Raw genomic sequence first — 19,018 nt, 5'->3', positions numbered from 1 at the left:
GATATTTGGAGTACTTGTTTCTCAATTCGTGGCAAGATACACAAGATACACATTTTCCTAAATGTAAGTATTGTTGAAACTCCTCGCATGTAGCTGCAATCGTGTGGAGCCGCATGTCCAAATTTCTGATTATACTATCCAGAGCCACATAAAACAGCGTGTTACGAAATCCCGTGTCTGACATCTGTTCATTTGCTATGTCAACTTCAGTCTCATCAGGGAAACATAATTTTTTTCTGGTGGTTCCTCTGTTCACTGTGAAACTGAGTAGATCCACCCATTTAATTTGCCACCATGGAGGCTTCTGCCAGAACAGTGTCCCATTGATTATGCAGAGCCTGTATTTCTTCCTGTAGTGCCTTAATGTGAGCTGCTTCAGTGTCCAGAGAAATAATTCCTAACTGAAGAATTAGGCTTCTAATTCTCAATACACTGCAAAACTTTTACGCAGAAAGTGAGCAGGAAGATTGCCTTGAAAGACATGAAGTAGCTTTTCAGACCTTTTTCTTCGTTTGTCAGGCAGCAAGAAGCATGTCTAGGGCCTTGATGATCGACAGTAATGAGTTGCCACTAGTTGGACCACAGCAATACGCGCACTCCATTGCGTGTCTGAAAGGCGGTTAAGACAGCAGACAGTATTTTCCTTGAGAATGGCCCATCACTCTGGTCTGGCACTGCAAAAGTTGATACTTCTGGGCACGGGATGGTTGGGTAGAGATGCCTGATCAGATTATGGTTATATGTTTTAATTTTCATCACAGATTTTTTTGTCTATCAGGATAGGGCCCCATGAATCATTCATGTTTTCCCCCACAATGACACCCTTGGCTGTAATCATCACTGCCAGAGGTGATTTTAACATATCCAAATTCCAGCCATGAATGTGTATTCACAACATTTGTTTTCAACAGAGAACTCATAGATTTTGGTTTTAGTTGAATCCACAGTTTAGCTAGCAAGAACAATATGGAAAGCTAGCATCAATGTAGCTCTACAAGTGTTTTCATGTTTGGTTGTTGGGATTGTTGTTTTAGTCCGACAATCGGGATGCAATGGGTTTATGTCAATTTTTCAGGATGCAGTCGATGATATAGAGTACAGTATATACGTATGCATATGAGATGAATAATGTAGGGTAAGTAACATTATATAAGGTAGCATTGTTTAAAGTGGCTAGTGATATATTTACATAATTTCCCATCAATTCCCATTATTAAAGTGGCTGGAGTTGAGTCAGTGTCAGTGTGTTGGCAGCAGCCACTCACTGTTAGTGGTGGCTGTTTAACAGTCTGATGGCCTTGAGATAGAAGCTGTTTTTCAGTCTCTCGGTCCCAGCTTTGATGCACCTGTACTGACCTCGCCTTCTGGATGATAGCGGGGTGAACAGGCAGTGGCTCGGGTGGTTGTTGTCCTTGATGATCTTTATGGCCTTCCTGTAACCTTCCTGATGCGTTGTGCAGACCTCACTACCCTCTGGAGGGCCTTATGGTTGAGGGCGGAGCAGTTGCCGTACCAGGCGGTGATACAGCCCGCCAGGATGCTCTCGATTGTGCATCTGTAGAAGTTTGTGAGTGCTTTTGGTGACAAGCCGAATTTCTTCAGCCTCCTGAGGTTGAAGAGGCGCTGCTGCGCCTTCTTCACGATGCTGTCTGTGTGAGTGGACCAATTCAGTTTGTCTGTGATGTGTATGCCGAGGAACTTAAAACTTGCTACCCTCTCCACTACTGTTCCATCGATGTGGATAGGGAGGTGTTCCCTCTGCTGTTTCCTGAAGTCCACAATCATCTCCTTAGTTTTGTTGACGTTGAGTGTGAGGTTATTTTCCTGACACCACACTCCGAGGGCCCTCACCTCCTCCCTGTAGGCCGTCTCGTCGTTGTTGGTAATCAAGCCTACCACTGTTGTGTCGTCCGCAAACTTGATGATTGAGTTGGAGGCGTGCGTGGCCACGCAGTCGTGGGTGAACAGGGAGTACAGGAGAGGGCTCAGAACGCACCCTTGTGGGGCCCCAGTGTTGAGGATAAGCGGGGAGGAGATGTTGTTGCCTACCCTCACCACCTGGGGGCGGCCCGTCACGAAGTCCAGTACCCAGTTGCACAGGGCGGGGTCGAGACCCAGGGTCTCGAGCTTGATGACGAGCTCGGAGGGTACTATGGTGTTGAATGCCGAGCTGTAGTCGATGAACAGCATTCTCACATAGGTATTCCTCTTGTCCAGATGGGTTAGGGCAGTGTGCAGTGTGGTTGAGATTGCATCGTCTGTGGACCTATTTGGGCGGTAAGCAAATTGGAGTGGGTCTAGGGTGTCAGGTAGGGTGGAGGTGATATGGTCCTTGACTAGTCTCTCAAAGCACTTCATGATGACGGAAGTGAGTGCTATGGGGGCGGTAGTCGTTTAGCTCAGTTACCTTAGCTTTCTTGGGAACAGGAACAATGGTGGCCCTCTTGAAGCATGTGGGAACAGCAGACTGGTATAGGGATTGATTGAATATGTCCGTAAACACACCGGCCAGCTGGTCTGCGCATGCTCTGAGGGCGCGGCTGGGGATGCCGTCTGGGCCTGCAGCCTTGCGAGGGTTAACACGTTTAAATGTCTTACTCACCTCGGCTGCAGTGAAGGAGAGACCGCACGTTTCCGTTGCAGGCCGTGTCAGTGGCACTGTATTGTCCTCGAAGCGGGCAAAAAAGTTATTTAGTCTGCCTGGGAGCAAGACATCCTGGTCCGTGACGGGGCTGGATTTCTTCCTGTAGTCCGTGATTGACTGTAGACCCTGCCACATGCCTCTTGTGTCTGAGCCGTTGAATTGAGATTCTACTTTGTCTCTGTACTGACGCTTAGCTTGTTTGATAGCCTTACGGAGGGAATAGCTGCACTGTTTGTATTCGGTCATGTTACCAGACACCTTGCCCTGATTAAAAGCAGTGGTTTGCACTTTCAGTTTCACGCGAATGCTGCCATCAAGACACGGTTTCTGGTTAGGGAATGTTTTAATCGTTGCTATGGGAACGACATCTTCAACGCACGTTCTAATGAACTCGCACACCGAATCAGCGTATTCGTCAATATTGTTAACTGACGCAATACGAAACATATCCCAGTCCACGTGATGGAAGCAGTCTTGGAGTGTGGAGTCAGCTTGGTCGGACCAGCGTTGGACAGACCTCAGCGTGGGAGCCTCTTGTTTTAGTTTCTGTCTGTAGGCAGGGATCAACAAAATGGAGTCGTGGTCAGCTTTTCCAAAAGGGGGGCGGGGCAGGGCCTTATATGCGTCGCGGAAGTTAGAGTAACAATGATCCAAGGTTTTTCCACCCCTGGTTGTGCAATCGATATGCTGATAAAATTTAGGTAGTCTTGTTTTCAGATTAGCCTTGTTGAAATCCCCAGCAACAATGAATGCAGCCTCCGGATAAATGGTTTCCAGTTTGCAAAGAGTTAAATAAAGTTTGTTCAGAGCTATCGATGTGTCTGCTTGGGGGGGGGATATATACGGCTGTGATCGAAGAGAATTCTCTTGGTAGGTAATGCGGTCTACATTTGATTGTGAGGAATTCTAAATCAGGTGAACAGAAGGATTTGAGTTCCTGTATGTTTCTTACATCACACCATGTCTCGTTAGCCATAAGGCATACGCCCCCGCCCCTCTTCTTACCAGAAAGATGTCTGTTTCTGTCGGCGCGATGCGTGGAGAAACCCGTTGGCTGCACCGCATCGGATAGCGTCTCTCCAGTGAGCCATGTTTCCGTGAAGCAAAGAACGTTACAGTCTTTGATGTCCCTCTGGAATGCTACCCTTGCTCGGATTTCATCAACCTTGTTGTCAAGAGACTGGACATTGGCAAGAAGAATGCTAGGGAGTGGTGCACGGTGTGCTCGTCTCCGGAGTCTGACCAGGAGACCGCCTCGTTTCCCTCTTTTTCGGAGTCGTTTTTTGGGGTCGCAGCATGGGATCCATTCCGCTGTCCTGTTTGAAAGGCAGAACACAGGATCCGCGTCGCGAAAAACATATTCTTGGTCATACTGATGAGTTGACGCTGATCTTATATTCAGTAGTTCTTCAGTAATTCTTCTTGACTGTATGTAATGAAACCTAAGATGACCTGGGGTACTAATGTAAGAAATAACACGTAAAAAAAAAAAAAAAAACTGCATAGTTTCCTAGGAACGTGAAGCGAGGCGGCCATCTCTGTCGGCGCCGGAAGTAGTAGTAGTAGTTTCCTTCCTAAAGAGACAAAGGTCACTTCAGTGTTCAAGCTAAAGTTGAAACTAGGGATGCACGATATATCAGTGAACATATCAGAATCGGACCATATTAGCTAAAAATGCCAGCATTGGTATCGGCCGTCTAGTTTAACTTCTCTAGGATAGGGGGCAGCATTTGGAATTTTGGATGAAAAGCGTGCCAAAATTAAACTGCCTTCTAACTCAGACCCAGAAGTTAGGATATGCATATAATTGGTAGATTTGGATAGAAAACACTCTACAGTTTCCAAAACTATTAAAATAGTGTCTGTGAGTATAACAGAACTGATTTGGCAGGCGAAAACCTCAGAAAGACCCATTCAGGAAGTAGGATTTTTAAAAAAGAATGTTTTCTATTCAATGCCATTACAGTATCCATTGACTTAGGACTCGAATTGCAGTTCCTATGCCTTCCACTAGATGTCAACAGTCTTTAGAAATTGTTTCAGGCTTGTATTCTGAAAAATTAGGGAGTAAGAGCAGTTGGAATGAGTGGACACTGCCGTGTCACAGAGCTTTTTCATGCGTGCGACCGAGAGAGTGCCTTTCTTGTTTACCTTTTATATTGATGATGTACGTTATTGTCCGGTTGAAATATTATCGATTATTTAGGCTAAAAACAACCTGAGGATTGATTATGAACATCGTTTGAAATGTTTCTACGAACTTCACGGATACTATTTTGATTAATTGTCTGCCTGTTGTGACTGCGTTTGAGCCTGTGGATTACTGAAGAAAACGCGCAAACAAAAAGGACGTTTTTGGATATTGTGGTAGCAGAATCAGAAATAGTTAGGTAACATTGATAAATAAGATGTTTTAATCATATAATCATGCTTATGTGAGATAATGGTCATTAGAATGTCTTCTTAATGTTAATACTGTTGGCTGTTTTCAGTTATCCCTTCTCTCCTAGGGCTCAGTTACTTGGGGCCCAGAGAGGGGAGAGGTCAGGTTTGTCTTATCTGTGAATGTGTCTGTAACTATTCCTAAACCATGTGAAGGGATGGTGTGATTAATGGGGAACCAGTTAGTTGGCTCCACAATGTCTGTGAGCCAGTCACTCCTCTCCGTAAGCTTGTCCAGGAGGGGTTGTATTTTTGATGGGAGTATCTAGAATTGACTTTTGATATATGCTATTGGATGAGGTAATGTTTTGGTCCTAAGTGGTACCAAGAACGAGATAAGAACTTCGTTTAGGAGACCAAGCTGAACAATAATTTATAGCTGATGCTATCTAGCTATGGGATACTCCTCTTTCAAGTAAATCTTCCTTTGTGTAATGTTCCTAAGATCTGTTATTTGTCATGTGAGTTGAGATGCTATAAATGATACTAAGAACTGTTTTGTAAGCACTCTCAGAGAATTAATTTATAGACACCGAATTGATCTGAGAGTCACAGGGCTATGGTAAAGCTCATATAATTAAAGATGGACTTTATAATAACTCTGACTAGTGGTCAGAGGTTTGCTGTGGTTTGCTCTCTCATGATTTGGTAATACATGAAATTTCCACGACAATATAAAGAGACTATCGAACTAAAGGAACATTTATTGAATAAATTAATGACTTCTGTGTGCAACCATATGAAGATCATCAAAGGTCAGTGATTCATTTTCTCTCTATTTCTGACTTGTGTAACTCTTCTTCTTGGCTGGTTACTGTTTGTAATGACTTGTCTGATGGGCTATATTCTCAAATAATCGTACGGTATGCTTTTGCCGTAAAGCATTTTTTAAATCTGACACCGTGGTTGGATTCACAAGTTAATCTTTAAACCTATGTAAAATAGTTGATTCTTTTCTGAATTGTTATAATGAGCATTTATGTATTTGACTTTGGCGCTCTGCAATCTCACTGGATGTTGGCCAGGTGGGACGCGATTGTCCCACATACCCTAGAGAGGTTAACACTGATGTGAAAAAACAATATCAAAGCTGACTTGCATACCTATATAAACGTAGGTACATGACGTAATGACGCCACGTAAAATGTTGCACTACACGTGCAAAACAGCATTCCTAACCTAGAGCCCACAATGTCTGCTGTGTGGATTGAGCAGTCAACAAGTTGAGCAGTCATTTGAAAGAGTAAGAACATTTCAGCGTGACAACTCAAAGACGAAATCTATTAACGCCACGATAATGGAATTCATTGCCCTTGACAATCAACCGTTCTCTGTCGTGGGTGATGTTGGCTTTCGCGACTGTTCGAGCACTGGTACACACTAACTTTACCAAGTGCGCTATTGTTCAGATGTTGCACTACCGGAGTTACACAGTAATAGCATCACTGCTATTTGCTCCCAACATACTATGGAATGCTGTTTGGGTCTTTGCGTGTCAAAAAAGATACACGTCAAATAACACTTTCACAATAACACTATTTGACACGTTAAATAACACAGTTCTATTATAGAATGTTGTGTGTTCGGAATTTGCACGTGCAAGCCAAGCGCCAGTAGCACTGTCAAAGCTGTACAAAAAAGTCTGCAAACAAGCAAACACCGGCCACAAATGATGTGTTTACAATGCCGCAATGGTAATAAAGCGTTATTTGCTCGACCGCAACTTCTGGGGTAGCTAGCTAGCTTTATCTTGGTACCTAGCTAGCATCAATACAACCAGCCTGAAAACAATGACGAGTATAAACTTCCCGATTCTTAGCAATGATTTAGGAATCCTTGTGAGTAACTACACTGCTAAAAAAAATAAAGGGAACACTTAAACAACACAATGTAACTCCAAGTCAATCACACTTCTGTGAAATCAAACTGTCCATTTAGGAAGCAACACTGATTGACAATAAATTTCACATGCTGTTGTGCAAATGGAATAGACAACAGGTGGAAATTATAGGCAAGACACCCCCAATAAAGGAGTGGTTCTGCAGGTGGGGACCACAGACCACTTCTCAGTTCCTATGCTTCCTGGCTGATGTTTTGGTCACTTTTGAATGCTGGTGGTGCTTTCTCTCTAGTGGTAGCATGAGACAGAGTCTACAACCCACACAAGTGCCTCAGGTAGTGCAGCTCATCCAGGATGGAACATCAATGCGAGCTGTGGCATGAAGGTTTGCTGTGTATGTCAGCGTAGTGTCCAGAGCATGGAGGCGCTACCAGGAGACAGGCCAGTACATCAGGAGACGTGGAGGAGGCCGTAGGAGGGCAACAACCCAGCAGCAGGACCGCTACCTCCGCCTTTGTGCAAGGAGGAGCAGGAGGAGCACTGCCATAGCCCTGCAAAATGACCTCCAGCAGGCCACAAATGTGCATGTGTGCTCAAATGGTCAGAAACAGACTCCATGAGGGTGGTATGAGGGCCTGACGTCCACAGGTGGGGGTTGTGCATACAGCCCAACACTGTGAAGGACGTTTTTCATTTGCCAGAGAACACCAAGATTGGCAAATTCGCCATTGGCCCCCTGTGCTCTTCACAGATGAAAGCAGGTTCACACTGAGCACGTGACAGACGTGACAGTCTGGAGACGCCGTGGAGAACGTTCTGCTGCCTGCAACATCCTCCAGCATGACCGGTTGGTGGTGGGTCAGTCATGGTGTGGGGTGGCATTTCTTTGTGGGGCCGCACAGCCCTCCATGTGCTCGCCAGAGGTAGCCTGACTGCCATTAGGTACCCATTGTGAGACCATATGCTGGTGTGGTTGGCCCTGGGTTCCTCCTAATGCAAGACAATGCTCGACCTCATGTGGCTGGAGTGTGTCAGCAGTTCCTGCAAGAGGAAGGCATTGATGCTATGGACTGGCCCACCCGTTCCCCAGACATGAATCAAATTGAGCACATCATGTCTCGCTCCATCCACCAACTCCACGTTGCACCACAGACTGCACCACAGACTGACCACAGCCTTCTGTGGCTGTGGTCCTTCTGTGGCTCAGTTGGTAGAGCATGGCGCTTGTAACGCCAGGGTAGTGGGTTCGATTCCCGGGACCACCCATACGTAGAATGTATGCACACATGACTGTAAGTCGCTTTGGATAAAAGCGTCAGCTAAATGGCATATATTATTATTATTATATATATTATGTCCAGGAGTTGGCAGATACTTTAGTCCAGGTCCGGGAGGAGATCCCTCAGGAGACCATCCGCCACCTCATCAGGAGCATGCCCAGGCGTTGTAGGGAAGTCATACAGGCACGTGAAGGCCACATACACTAATGAGCCTCATTTTGACTTGTTTTAAGGACATTACATCAAAGTTGGATCAGCCTGTAGTGTGGTTTTCAACTTTAATTTTGAGTGTATCTCCAAATCCAGACCTCCATGGGTTGATAAATTTGATTTCCATTGATAATTTTTGTGAGATTTTGTTGTCAGCACATTCAACTATGTAAAGAAAAAAGTATTTAATAAGAATATTTCATTCATTCAGATCTAGGATGTGTTATTTTAGTGTTCACTTTATTTTTTTGAGCAGTGTATTAGCTAGGTAACTACTACTTGTTGTTCGCCTATTGAAATTGAACTTCAGTTCATGAAAATAGCTAGCCAGCTACTTAACCCTGTTGCCCAAAGCTAACGTTATATGAAGCTAGCCACAATAGTGGAATTTGTGGTTAGCCTTCAAAATAAAAGTACCTCTTTGAAAGTGATGCAGAAGGTTACAATTGGTGAATTCATGCCATATTTAGACTAGATCATGTTAAACAAGGTTGGAATGTGAAGTGAAATGGGGTATCAGTCTACTCGGTGACACACACAGACAGAACAACTGTTTAGAGTTTATGCAAATATTAGCATTGTAGCTCTTATCGCGGGACTGTGACGGTGGGAAATCACCTCCCCAGTCAGCCTATTGTATGTATTGACATTCATATTGCTTTCTACAGCTTTACCTAAAGATTGGGAATCAATGAAATGTGGTATCAGTTTACTCAATAGCCAAGATATTTTTTCCCAATGTCCTCAGAGTTATCAGACTCGAAAACATCCATGTAGTATTGTTTTTCCCTTGGGAATAGTGTTCAATAAACATAGATTGACAATAAATGTAGCTTAATTCAGTTTTTAGAGAGTTTTGCAACAAGAGCTACTATGCTATGATGCTAATGTTCTCTGGGTGTCACTGAGTAGACTGATACCCCATGTCATTGATCCAAAATCCATAGGTAAGGCTGTACAGTGAAATAATTGTGCCCACAATGCAATTCTAAAGTATAATACATCCGGTGTGATTTCAACAGATTTTTGGAAAATTAATGATCTATTCTATTATGGCATAATTCTACTATTTGTACTCATTTGCATCACTGTCAATGACAAACTTTTATTTTGAAGGCTAACCGCAAAGTCCACTATTGTGACTAATCCTTATTGTGGCTAGTTTCACATAGATGGGTCCGACCACCATTAATCAAATAAGAACGGTCTTATAAATTAGGGTCATTTTAGATGATGACACCTAGCTATATAGTTAGCTAGCTAACTATAGCTTCTGAAACAGATTGTCATTCTGCTATGTTTTTGGGGAAGAACAACCATGAGCTAGCTTGCTTTTTTTAATGACCAGCACTGTAGGTATGGTGAGACTTTACCAGAATCATAGCATACGTATCAATTAATCGTTGTGACATATGAAATACGAGTGATAGTGTAATCAATGTCTAATAACTACGTAAAATAATATGAACATGTTAAATTATGTGACGTGCAGTCATATTCAGGTCCTGATTGGTCAACAAGCTTATTTGACACGTCAAATCGTGTTATTTGACACGCAAAAACCCAAACAGTGTTCCATAGTATGAGAAATCCTGGTTGAGAATGAAACGACTGAACGACGAAACAGCACAGTAAGTAAGTAAGTGAAAGAAATAGGTTTTGATTATGTTTTACTAGTAATGGGGACATGCGTGAATGCCAACAAAATACATTTTTGGTCAGTGTGGTGTGTGTGTAACCTTTATTTAACTAGGCAAGACAGTTAAGAACTTAAGAACAAATTATTATTTACAATGACGGCCTGGTCAATGATGGGCCAATTGTGCGCCGCTCTAAGGGACACCCAATTACGGCCGGATGTGATACAGCCTGGATTCGAACCAGGGACTGTAGTGACTCATCTTCCACTGAGATGCAGTGCCTTAGACCGTTGCGTCCATGCGTGTGTGTTAACTATTTAACTGCACTAGAATGCTTAAAAGGCTGCTAAAATATTGGTTATTTTATTTTTTAACAAGGAAAATATTAGATATCGGTATCGGCCAAAAATGTTATGTCGGTGCATCACTAGTTGAAACATTACCAGATTTTTTTTCTAATTAGTGATTACAATTCTGTTACACATTCGAAACCCAACCCACGCTTAAACAACTAGAATAGGTCACTTTCAATATAAAAAAAGGTCTTAACGGCCTGGTTAAGAGGAAAAGAGTCTATACATACCATAAGAAATTAAAGGCTGACATTGTGTTCTTACAAGAAACACAACTTATAGCAAGTAAACATTAGAAATTAAAGAGGAAATGGGTGGGACAACGTTTTGCATCCTCTCACATTTGATGAATAGACATCCTTTTGTATCAGCAGGTTTGTTTTGGTGCAGGAGCATATATATTTGGAGTCTTGGACCCAATTGAATATTTATGTTCCTAACTTCGATGACCATATGTTTATTCAGAACGTATTCCTTCAGATTGCTCAAGCACCACCAGGCTGGCTACTGGCTGAAGGAGATGTAAATGTTTGTTTAGATAGAGTTCTTGTTATGTACTCTGATAACCCCTCTCCTACCAAAGCCGCCAAGTTCACCCTGTCATTCATAAAGGATCTCAATTCACTAGACGTCTGGAGACAGATGCACCCACAGGATAGGGACTACTCTTTTCATTAACACCCACACATGCATATAAACTTTTTTTGCAATCAAAAACTTTTTCATAAAGATACCGATTACCTCCCCAGATTGCTTGGTAACCATTCTCCTCTGGTATTATCAATCTCCATCCCTACCAAGGTAAATGGAGCATATAGATGGAAACTATATTATTCTCTCCTGAAACAACCTGAATTTTGTACATTCAAAGAGCAGATCAATATTCTTACTTTGACAAACAAACCCTCTGCTCCTGACAGGTTCGTTCTTTGAGATGCATTGAAAGCCTATCTGAGGGGATAAAGCATTGCCTATACTAAAGGGTTGAAGAGAAAAGGGGCCGAACTAAAATGTCCTTGAATCTTAAAATGCTATACATTTTTTTTCTTCCACACAGGCTCTTGGTAAATAAAAAACTGAAACATAATACCTGGAACACGTATAAAGATGAGAGGGTCATTACTAAATCAAAACAGTGTTGCTACAAACTTGGAGAAAGCACACAATACACAAGTATTGGCATAGCAACTGAAAGCGGAGGAAAGTAAGAGGACAATTAATGCTATGGAAACGCTTACTAAACTCTAATATCTTTCAACCCTACTGAAATTAATGATAGTATTTCTTAAAAGTATGAGGACCTCTATACAGCCCAATCAAGCAATGATCTATCAGAGATGCCTTCCCCCCCAGAGTTCCATAAATGTAAAGGACCTGTTGGTACCCTACCTTATGGAAGTAAGAGTAACTCTCAAAAGCTGTGATTACAGTAATTCACAAGAAAGGGGGAAAACCTGCTAAAGTGCACCTCCTATAGACCACTCTCCTTAATACAGACTGTAAACTGATCACCATGATGCTATCTAAACGACTGGACTGGAGTCATTGCTCCCTCTGCTGGCCAACCCAGATCAGACTGGCTTCATAATTCATCTCAGAAGGTTCTTTGATATAATTCACCTTGCTAACAAAAACAAAATACCTAGTGTCGCCCTCTCCCTCAATCCCAAAAAGGCCTTTGATAGGGTTGAATGGCCATATCACTTTCGCGTTTTGTAAGGTTAATGTCACTTTGGTATATTGTTGTCTAATGTATATTTTCTGGTTTAGGAAAAAAAAAGTGGAAAAGTATATAAAGAAACTGCATGATCAATTACACAGGCACACCTTCTGCTGGGGACAATACAAGTCCACTCAAATGTGCAGTTTTGTCACACAATACAATGCCAAAGATGTCTCAAGTTGAGGGAGCGTGCAATTGCCATGCTGACTGCAGGAATGTCCAGACCACGTGTAACCACGCCAGCCCAGGTCCTCCAAATCCAGCTTCTTCACCTGCGGGATTGTCTGAGACCAGCCACCTGGACAGCTGATGAAACTGTGGGTTTGAACAACTGAAGAATCTCTGCACAAAACTGTCAGACAGTCTCAGGGAAGCTCATCTGCGTGCTCGTCATCCTAACCAGGATCTTGACCTGACTGCAGTTTGGCGTCGTAACTGACTTCAGTGGACAAATGCTCACCTTCGATGGCCTCTGGCATGCTGGAGAAGTGTGCTCATCACAGATGAATCCCGGTTTCAACTGTACTGGGTAGATGGCAAACAGCATGTATGGCTTCTTGTGGGCAAGCGGCTTGCTGATGTCAACGTTGTGAACAGAGCGCACCATGGTGGCGGTGGGGTTATGGTATGGGCAGGCATAAGCTACGGACAACAAAGACAATTGCATTTTATCAATGGAAATTTAAATGCACAGATACTGTGACGAGTTGCTGAGGCCCATTGTCGTGCCATTCATCCGCCACCATCACCTTATGTTTCAGCAAAATAATGCACGCCCCCTTGTCACAAGGATCTGTACATAATTCCTGGAAGCTGAAAATGTCCCAAGTCTTCTGTGGCCTGCATACTCACTAGACAATGTGCATGTTTGGGATGCTCTGGATTGACGTATACAACAGCGTGTTCCAGTTCCCGCAACTTTGCACAGCCATTGAAAAAGAGTGGGTCAGCAAACCACAGGTCACAATCAACAGCCTGATCAACTCTGTGAAGGAGATGTGTTGCACTGCATGACGCAAATTGTGGTCACACCAAATACGGTCTGGTTTTCTGATCCACTCCCCTACATTTTTCCTAAGAAATAAAACACGTTCCTTCTTCAGAAGTTCCAGCTAGGCAGGCTAACATTAGTTAGCTAATTAATTTTCTAGCTATCATACAGTAGGTGTATATTAATAATTATATAGTTAATATAAGTAGACATGCAATCATAATTGACTGTAGAGCATATAAAGCACCCACAAGCTAACGGTGAGTAAAAACACAATCATCGAGGGATGACGAATCTCCAGCCATGGGCAGTCCGTTTAAAAATCGTTCCTTCCTCCCTCCCTCGCCCTGCAAGTGTATACTCGTCAGACGTCATCAGAAGTGTCTACTTAATTTGAGGGCTGCGGGGAGAGGGTGTGTCTGTTAAGTGTTTGGAATGCAGCCAAAGTCTTCACTATATTCCTTAAACAATGCTTTGGTTCTATATTGCTCACATAATTTCTATTTGGCACAGAATTGAAAAACAATTTAACTGGGAATCAAAATGGCATGCCTTACGAACTGGAGGGTGGCTTTTTGCATCCCCCAATTGTCGATATCATGGCCTGTAACGGTTTGAGAAAATTCCAAAATTTGAAAGATCAAGTGCTTTCGGAAAGTATTCAGTCCCCTTCACTTTTTCCACAGTGTTATATTACAGCCATATTCTAAAATGTATTTAATTGTTTTTTTTTACCCCCCTCAATCTACACACAATACCACCAGAATGATGAAGCAAGAACAGTTATTTTTTAAGTTTGCAAATGTATTGAATATAAAACAGATATCACATTGATATCACATTAATATAAGTATTCAGATCCTTTGTTCAGTACTTTGTTGAAGCACCTTTTGCAGCGATTACAGCCTTGAGTCTTCTTGGGTATGACGCTACAGGCTTCTCCCATTCTTCTCTGCAGATCCTCTCAAGCTCTATCAGGTTGGATGGCGAGGGTCGCTGCACAGCTATTTACAGGTCTCTCCAGAGATGTTCAAGTCCGGGCTCTGGCTGGGCCACTCAAGGACATTCAGAGACTTGTTCCGAAGCCACTACTGCATTATCTTGCCCCAGTCCGAGGTCCTGAGCGCTCTGGAGCAGGTTACCATCAAGGATCTCTCAGTACTTTTCTCTGTTCATCTTTCCCTCGAACCCGATTACTCTCCCAGTCCCTGCCACTGAAAAACATCCACACAGCATGATGCTGCCACCACCATGCTTTACGATAGGGATGGTGACAGGTTTCCTCCAGACATGACGCCTGGCATTCAGGCCTAAGTGTTCAATCTTGGTTTCATCAGACCAGAGAATCTTGTTTCTCGTGGTCTGAGAGTCCTTTAGGTGCCTTTTGCAAACTTCAAGCAGGCTATCATGTGCCTTTTACTGAGGAGTGGCTTTCATCTGGCCACGAAGTCCTGATTGATGGAGTGCTGTAGAGATGGTTGTCCTTCTGGAAAGTTCTGTCTTCACAGAGAAACTCAGGTGCTATGACAGAGTGACCATCGGGTTTTTGGTCACCTCCATGACCAAGACCCTTCTCCCCCGATTGCTCAGTTTGGCCAGGCTGCTAGCTCAAGGTTCCACACTTCTTCCATTTAAGAATGGAGGAGGCCACTGTGTTCTTGGGGACCTTCAATGCTGCAGACATTTTTTGGTACCCTTCCCCAGATCTGTGCCTCGACACAATCCTGTCTTGGCGCTCTATGAACAATTCCTTCGACCTCATGGCTTGGTTTTTGCTGATATGCACAGTCAACTATGGGACCTTATATAGACAGGTGTGTGACTTTCAATCAATTGAATTTACCACAGGTGGACTCCAATCAAGTTGTAGAAACATCAAGGATGATAAATGGAAACAGAATGCACCTGAGCTCAATTTCAAGTCTCATAGCAAAGGGACAGAATACTTTTTTCTCTCTCTTTAATACATTTGCAAACATTTCTAAAAACATTTTTTTTTTGCCTTGTAATTTAATACATTTTAGAATACATCTAACGTAACAAAATGTGGAGAAAGTGAAGTGGTCTGAATAGTTTCCGAATGCACTGTACATGCAACTCATTCTTTTATACTGTATTTTCTCACCGCCCTTACATATTTTATTAATCACATGTTCTTGTGTTAAACATTGTAATGTTCAAATACCTATCACATACATTTAGTAGTGACAGGATGCATTTGAAACTTCACGTGCAGTAAAACGTTCATGACTACAACTATTTTAACGATTTGAGTGGAAAAAATGTTACACAAAAAACAACGATACTAGTAATGAAAAAGAAAGCACTTCTAATAACCTAATTCACACCAGTCTGAAATTGCAGGATAACCTTTCTTTCGCATTGATTTCGACAAAAAATGTAATGGATTGGTGTTTCAGCATTGACTCAATGAAGATTTCGTTGTTCGCTGGGATATCCACCTGTGACTTGCACACAGTTCCAAGCCTGGCTTGAGTTAGCAGCAGGTACATGATCAATATTCACCTCCCTAAAATGGATGAAACCTGAGTTGGAATGTGAAGCTAACTAAAGCTGGCTAGCTTTAGAAAATCCTGCATAGATTTAGCTAGCGTCATTGTATACCCCTCAAGTCTTTGATAGCACCTTGATTAATTTCTCAGACATCATGGACCGTGATGTGAGTGGTGTAACAAGGTGATAAAATAAACAAATAAATGACATTTGCCATTAACAAAAATGATTTGAGCGCTAGTAAGCCAGACAGACAAAATTGTCTAAATGTGCAATATTATCCCCCATTATACTGTAATTGACATTTGTCTCTATTTGCAGGCGGAAAATGTGACATGTACCACCTTTAACTTTGTCAAGAAAAACTCAGAGCTCTATGAGGGGTGTGCTATGGGGAAAGCATGCATAGCGTGCATACACACCTGACACAGAGTCACAGTTTCCCAGTTGGTGAAACAGCTAGCTAGTGTGCACAGGTTATGCAACTAGGAATCACTCAAATAAAGTAATTAATTCATTTTGAAACGTATCCTAATCATTTTAATTAAAAGGGTACATCTCAGTCACTGATACAAATATCTACATAAAACCATAGAAATGGTTATTGTGCTTTTGCTAGATGTTATCAAATCAGGGATGGCAATCAATTATGTAATGTATGCATCATGAGAGCTATGCTTGTTAATGTAAGGATATAATAACATGGGGCTTCATGGCATATCAATGAGTGGATACCATGGGCCATTAATAACAAAAATTGGTCAACAAAAGACAATAATCCTTGACTTTGAAAATATGGGATGGATTGCAGGCATACTTACTTTGGCACAGACTATGGAAATGTTGTATCTGAAAGATGAAGATGAATCTGTCAGTCAGGCTGTTTCATGCGATGATGATGACCTATAAAATACAAGACACTTCTCTCAGTCAAGCGATTCGTTTGCAATGCTTGGTTAATGCACCAAACAACCACAGAGGCTAGCGTTCTAGTTTTATTCTAGTTTTATTCTTCAGCAGGCATAGTAAACATGCGTATTAATCATCACTGTATTAATCATCACAATAACTTAAAACGTGTATGTAGTCATGTCTTCGATATGTGATAAAACTATGGTGGGACATTATTTGTTGTTGATGAAGTAGTGTCGATCCTAAATTCGTGCAACTTATCGGACATAAATGCACTTCCAGCAACGTTGACAACTATGGAGTAATTAACGTTCAGTACACAATAAAATATGTAATATCTGGTAGATATAGATCAGTAGAGAATATATACTACAGTATTGCAGCGTTTGTTTTCAGGTAAAACCGGTGCTGCCTGCAAACCCGATTAAGCTGTCACGGAATCAATAAAAGTGTACCCACGGTAAACATTCTATGAACATCAGTTTATACTAATTATATTTTGTTGATCTAGCCCAAAGTTCTTTATGTTAAGCTCAAATGTGCATATTCGTGCAAAATGTCGATCTAAGGTCTGACATGACAGACAAGCGAATGAGAGTCCATCTTGCTTTGGTGAAAATATCACTCCTGTCAAACTCATATGCATTCATTGAAAAAGGTATTCCACATGTACAAATCGCCACCTTCCATTACTTAAACTAGGGATTTTCCGTCCAGAAAATTTCGGCAAACCGTTTGATGTGCATGGTCTCCCATTTCCTACCAGTTATTAGGAATAAAAGTAGCTTGTTAGCTTGCTAGCTCTCAAACGCGAATGGCTCCAGTCCGTCCGCTGAATGTGTCATCATGCAAAACCTGCAATGGGTCCAAAAGCCCACGAGCCACGAAGTGACAAGCATCCATGGAATTGTAAGCAAACTTCACTCATTTGATGGTTTTCACGCATTCGAACACTGCCATAATTCGCTTAGTAACAATGTAGCCGTGCATTTCATGGGGGAAGTGCTCCAGCTTAGCCATGTCGTACATGTTGTCTCAGGCTTTTGCATAGTCGATTAAAAAAAAAAAAACATTTTACAGAACAGTGACTTAAAATGTACACCAAACGCCTTCGATTAATGGAATTCACGATTAAAACAACAACTTTATAAATGAAATCCCCTATTTGACAAACAATAATTCACGAATAACAAAAAAAAGGACCACGCTGACCACTTCCAGAGCAGCGATAACCAGCACAGATCTCACACTGGATGACTGAGTCATTTTGGGGAAAACGACAGGGATATTTATAAGGGATAAAATACCAACACGTTCTCTGTCATGACGGTATATACATATTAAAACATACCTCTGATACCCAGCTCGAATACAAGGGCCCTCCCATCCCCATCAGCGTCCTTCTTAAAACTTATTGACACATAACAGTTCGGCACTGGCTGTACAATAACACAAATAGGAACACTTCACCGGATGAACGCTACAGTCAGCGCGAGGCTCAACACAACAAATAAGATAAATTATCATTTACATTAGGTCGCAGTACTTTCGTTTTCCTCGGACAAATGTATACTCGTGTCTAATCTACCCTCCCCCGTTCGCAAAGTATTCTTGCGAAGCCTTGTGCAGTAGGCTATGATGTTCATAGCCAGTACTGACTGGCCTAGCCATTTCATCATAAACTATTCAGATTCTGGCCTTACAGCACACATATTTTAAACAAACTTTGTTCTTGCAACATTTTTGAAACAGGTCACTGAAAAGATGTGACTGGAGAGAAACTGATGACTGTTTAAGCAAAAAGCCATGCCTGTGTCTCAGTCGTGTGTGACTACTTAATATTAGCTTCCTGGGTGTTGCGTTACTGTAGGGATCGGAGTGTTTGGAAAATAAAGTGTAAAAAAAAAATAAAGTAAAAGTATGCCAGCACTCACCCGCAACAGGCCACCCAGAATGTAAAGCAAGCTAAATAAGTAAATGGTGGTGCCCCAACTGAGCCGTTGTCCACCTCATTCACCCTCTCTTAGTGTGCTTCTTTGATCAGAACAGTTTTTGCAACACACAGTACTGTACATGCAGAGTGAAAATATCCTTACCATGTAAGGCTGGTCGTGATTGGACGATAGTTTGAAAGACAGCCCAAAACAACCACACAGAGAGAACATTACATTTGTGTATTGTTCTGAGACAGCAAGATTAATATAACGTCTTCATAATGTTCAGGACATGTACAGTTACACTGCATAACCAGGTACTGTAGAGCGATAAAAAAAAATGCACAGAAGGCCATACTTTTAAATGCAGATGTAATCATGATTTTTAATTAAATGTACATCGTATAAGCATGAATAACGGCACATACAAATTGACAGTACAGGCAGCTATTGTGTTTCATGGAATAAGCCTTTCATGTCACATGTTTATTTGCAATCATTAATTTAATGAAAAAAGTAAAAGTTTCCCTTTCAG

General features: G+C 42.1%; 1 protein-coding gene across 10 annotated transcripts in view; it reads right to left on the bottom strand.

Annotated features, from left to right (window-relative positions):
- LOC118389947 (HMG box transcription factor BBX-like) overlaps positions 1–18,640 on the bottom strand; it is a 45,632-nt gene extending 26,992 nt beyond the window's left edge. For 4 of the 10 annotated variants that reach the window (XM_035779968.2, XM_035779976.2, XM_035779978.2 and 1 more), the window contains exons 1-2: positions 18,484–18,640; positions 16,459–16,540 (exon numbers count right to left, since the gene is read on the bottom strand). The gene's annotated coding sequence lies outside the window, so the exon portion shown is untranslated. The other 6 variants (XM_035779975.2, XM_035779970.2, XM_035779972.1 and 3 more) reach the window with 6 other exon arrangements.
- Between the last annotated feature and the right edge of the window lie 378 nt (positions 18,641–19,018).

Source organism: Oncorhynchus keta, chromosome 11, assembly GCF_023373465.1.
Source record: "Oncorhynchus keta strain PuntledgeMale-10-30-2019 chromosome 11, Oket_V2, whole genome shotgun sequence".
NCBI classification, from domain to species: domain Eukaryota; kingdom Metazoa; phylum Chordata; class Actinopteri; order Salmoniformes; family Salmonidae; genus Oncorhynchus; species Oncorhynchus keta.
The sequence above is the reverse complement of the archived record's forward strand: the minus strand, read 5'-3'. Positions and strand labels throughout refer to the sequence as shown.